Source organism: Bison bison, unplaced genomic scaffold, assembly GCF_000754665.1.
Source record: "Bison bison bison isolate TAMUID 2011002044 unplaced genomic scaffold, Bison_UMD1.0 scf7180017864329, whole genome shotgun sequence".
NCBI classification, from domain to species: domain Eukaryota; kingdom Metazoa; phylum Chordata; class Mammalia; order Artiodactyla; family Bovidae; genus Bison; species Bison bison.
Genome location: NW_011494901.1, coordinates 6,172,404 through 6,176,943, shown reverse-complemented (window position 1 = coordinate 6,176,943; position 4,540 = coordinate 6,172,404).

The window sequence follows — 4,540 nt, the reverse complement described above, 5'->3', positions numbered from 1 at the left end:
ATTGTAAAAGAATCAATAATTCTTCTCATCAGTTGCTTTATACTGAATGTTTATGTCCCACTAAGATTCCTATGTGAATGCTGAAGCCTAATCCCCATTGTGATGATATTTGGAGGTGAGGCCTTTGGGACATAATTAGGTCATGAAGACAGAATCTCCGTAAGTGGGATTAGTGCCCTTATAAGAAGAGATCTCTCTGGAATTCCTTGGCAATCCAGTGGTGAGGACTCAGCACTTTCATTGTAAGGGCCTGGGTTCAATCCCTGGTGGGAGAACTAAGATCCCACATCCTGGCCATCATGGAGAAAAAAAAGAGATCTCTGCCCACCATGTAAGGACATAGCAAGAATGTGTCCATGTGTAAACCAGGAAGAAGGCTCTCACCAGACACCAAATTGGCTGGCATCTTGCTCTCAGACTTACCATTTTCCAGAGCTGGAAGCAAAGTTCTGTTGTTTAAGGCTCCAGTCTGTGGTATTCTAATTCTAAGACATCAAGACAGCTCAGGAGAATTAACAATCTAGAAACCTTAAGTAAGTAGCTTATTCAAACATCAGTTTCCTTTACCTCTATTATAGCATTAGCAACAGTACCTATTTCTGAGGGTTGTTTTGAGAATTAAGTGAATACATGAAATAATGTAGTGCATCTGGCATATAAAACACACTCAGTAAAGTTTTCTTATTATTACTGTTGCAACTTACTTCCTTGTACCAGCTTTCTCATCTATAAATTGATGGTTTTAAAGGTTCCTTCTACTTTAAGCATGCTATAAGTCCTTTCTAATCCTAAAAGAAAAAGTCTTTGTTTTCTAGATTTGTCAACCTGGTAATTTTAACAATCAATATGTTAACTTTTCTTTCCAGTAAAAAAAGTTCTACCAGAACCAGCAAAGATTCATCAGCCTGTAATAATATGCATGAATTTAGGACATGGCCATAACTATTTTTTGAACTTATGTTTAATGTACAAAAGTTTTCATTCACCTTACAAGATTTCAGGAGATACAGTAAGAGTACTGGAGTGGGGTGCCATTGCCTTCTCCGATACATAGAGGCAGGTGATTTGAAATTATAAAGCTCCCTTTTCGTCTCTAGTCCTGAAGAAGGGCATGTTTTTTCTTTTCTTTTTTTTTTGTCTAAAGATATACATGCCCTTACTTGAAAGAGAATAAAACCAGAAAACCAAAAGTTAAGATATTCATATTACACAAGCCAAAATATTAAACAGAAGCCTGTGTGCCACTCTGATTTTCTAACTCTATGGAATATCTTCCTGGATTTAAAACCATGTTCATGACCTCATAGTGATGAACTGTATATTCAGTGTATATTCTTACTTTCAGTGAAAAATATGTTCTCTACTCTTATAAGATGTAATGGGAGTTTTATGTCCATCTCATGCATGAGAAAGTTGAGGATCCATGAAGGCAGATAATTACCTAAAAATTACTTAGCTAACCAGGAATGAAACCAATGCCAAATAAGCCCAAAGGTTTAGGCCTCGTGATCAGACACCCCACTTCCCTTTGCTTACCTGCCAAGTCCCATAAGTGTGAGCTATATTTCATGTTTGTTTCCCATAAATACATCCTTATTGATAATGTCAATAAAGTAAATTTCATCACCCACTTGGAATGGCTCCATCTTCATTCCGGCAGTGTTCTGCCTTCCAGAAGAGCAGAACAATGCTCCATAGTGTCCAGGTGCCTTTCATTTGTCACTGGGACCTTTGCATTTAGATCAAACTTCCTCCTTCCCAGACCTTAGCAAATATAATATCTTGGTCCAAATAATTGTCTCTGTAATGGAGGTAATTGCAATGGTAAGCACCTTTTACCCAAATTCCCATGTTTCTCCAGTGTTTTATTTTTTTTAGGTTGACCCATGCTATTGAAAAATGTTTCAGTGACAGCTAAAGCTAGGAAGTGACAAGGTACTAAGAAAAAAAATATTAAAACCAGCAACCAATATTTATATAGAGTTTTAAAGTTCATGTGCCAGGTCACTTTAACTGTGTCCAATTCTTTGCAACCTTATGGACTGTAGCCTGCCAGGCTCCTCTGTCCATGGGATTCTCCGGGCAAGAATAATGGAGTGGGTTGCTATGCCCTTCTCCAGGGGATCTTCCTGACCCAGGGGTTGAACCCGGGTCTCTTATATCTCCTGCACTGCCAGACAGGCTCTTTACCAGTAGAGCCACTCGTTTCAATCCAGGGCGGTCACTAGGGCAGAGCTCATTGTCCCCATTTTATAGATGAGCAAACTGAGGTTCATTCAGACCTTTTTATTTCAAATTCCATGCTACAGCTATACTACCCCAATGCCACAATAATACAATTTCTGAGTGCTTCACTAGTATTCTTGTTATTACTCCCACCATGCAAAACCAGAAGGGCATTTTCCTGACCTTCCACCCACATGAGCAGTCAAAGAAATCAGAATTGGAATCATCAACCAAATTTTACTTAAAATAACTTACTTATTGTTTCCCAGACATGCTTTGGACAAGTTCTTTTAAACACGATTGCACATCAGTAAAAGTCCATGGGAACAATGAACCCTCCACAGGCGTCTATTGGAAAAAGTGAATTCAGAATGGACCTTGTTACAGTGTCGAAATGGAACAATGCCTGGGCAAGTTCCATTACCTTTCCACAAACCAAATGAAGGAAATGGGAGAAGAAACGAGAAAAGTAAAGTGAATTTGTGTCCTGCAGGGCTGGAACTCTGGCAGGAAATTCTGAGTGAGAGCTCTTGTCCTTGCCCAACCACCTGACCTGGGGTTGTGGAGGCTTTGTGTGGCCATCTCCCACCAAGCATGTGTTGGCTCCTTCCACAGGCTCCAGAGGCAAAGAAGTCTGAGCCTCACTCAGCTTTTCCACATCTCCTCAAACCCAGTCACTGCCTCTATAGGAGAGCTTCCCTTCTGCTCTTATAAGCCTTGTAGATTTCCAGTTTATGGCAGGAAGAGCTGTTTCTCTCCCCTCACCTTTTACACCACTGCCACATACACCATTCACTGATCCCTGTCTTAGTAAGTCTTTATTAGTTATTTATGTTTTTAAAGGCTTTATTGAACTTATTACAATATTACCTCTGTTTTATATTTTGATTTTTTGGCCCTAAGCCTGTGGGATGTTAGCTCCCCAACCAGGGAATGAAACCCACACCCCGTGCATTGGAAGGCAAAGTTTCAACCACTGGACTGCCAGGGAAGTCCCAGCAAGTCTTAAAGTAAGTGCTTTCAAGGCTATGGTTTCTCCAGTGGTCATGTATGGATGTGAGAGTTGGACTATAAAGAAAGCTGAGTGCTGAAGAATTGATGCTTTTGAACTGTGGTGTTGGAGAAGACTCTTTAGAGTCCCTTGGACTGCAAGGAGATGCAACCGGTCCATCCTGAAGGAGATCAGTCCTGGGTATGCATTGGAAGGACTGATGTTGAAGCTGAAACTCCAATACTTTGGCCACCTCATGCGAAGAGTTGACTCATTGGAAAAGACTCTGATGCTGGGAAAGACTGAAGGCAGAAGGGGATGACAGAGGATGAGATGGTTGGATGGCATCACCAACTCGATGGACATGAGTTTGAGTAAACTCTGGGAGTTGATGGACAGGGAGGCCTGGCATGCTGCAGTCCATGGGGTCGCAAATAGTCAGACATGACTGAGCAACGGAACTGACTGACCTATTGACTGGGCACAGACACCCTGAAGAGACATGCTATGTGCCAGGCACATAACAATATTCTCAAACTTGGTTATATAAGAATCACTTGGAAAGCCCATTGAAAATACAGACTTCGGGATTCTACCTCTGGAGAGTCTATATATATGTGTGTGTGTGTGTGTGTGTATATATATATATATAAATATATATATATAGTTTATACACATTATATTATATATATGTTTATATATATATTACATATATATATATATTATATGGTAGGCATGGGATGCAACTCAAGGTCTGGGTTATAATCAAGCACTCCAGATGATTTTGATGTAGGGGATCTAGGATCACTTTGAGAAATACCTTAGGGAGGGCTGAAGAACTCAATGAAAGAATGGTAGTATCATAAATGAGAATCAGTGGTTGAACAATTTTTCCCTCATTTGCCTTGCCAGGAGGATCATTGGTACAATTAATAAAAATACTGATTCCTAAGCCTAGGAAAGTGGAAAAGTTGGCTTAAAGCTCAACATTCAGAAAACTAAGATCATGGCATCCAGTCCCATCACTTCACTGCAAATAGATGGGGAAACAGTGGAAACAGTAGCTGACTTTATTTTTCCGGGCTCCGAAATCACTGCAGATGGTGACTGCAGCCATGAAATTAAAAGGTGCTTACTCCTTGGAAGGAAAGTTATGACCAACCTAGAGAGCATATTAAAAAGCAGAGATATTACTTTGTCAACAAAGGTCCATCTAGTCAAGGCTATGGTTTTTCCAGTGGTCATGTATGGATGTGAGAGTTGGACTATAAAGAAAGCTGAGTGCTGAAGAATTGATGCTTTTGAACTGTGGTGTTGGAGAAG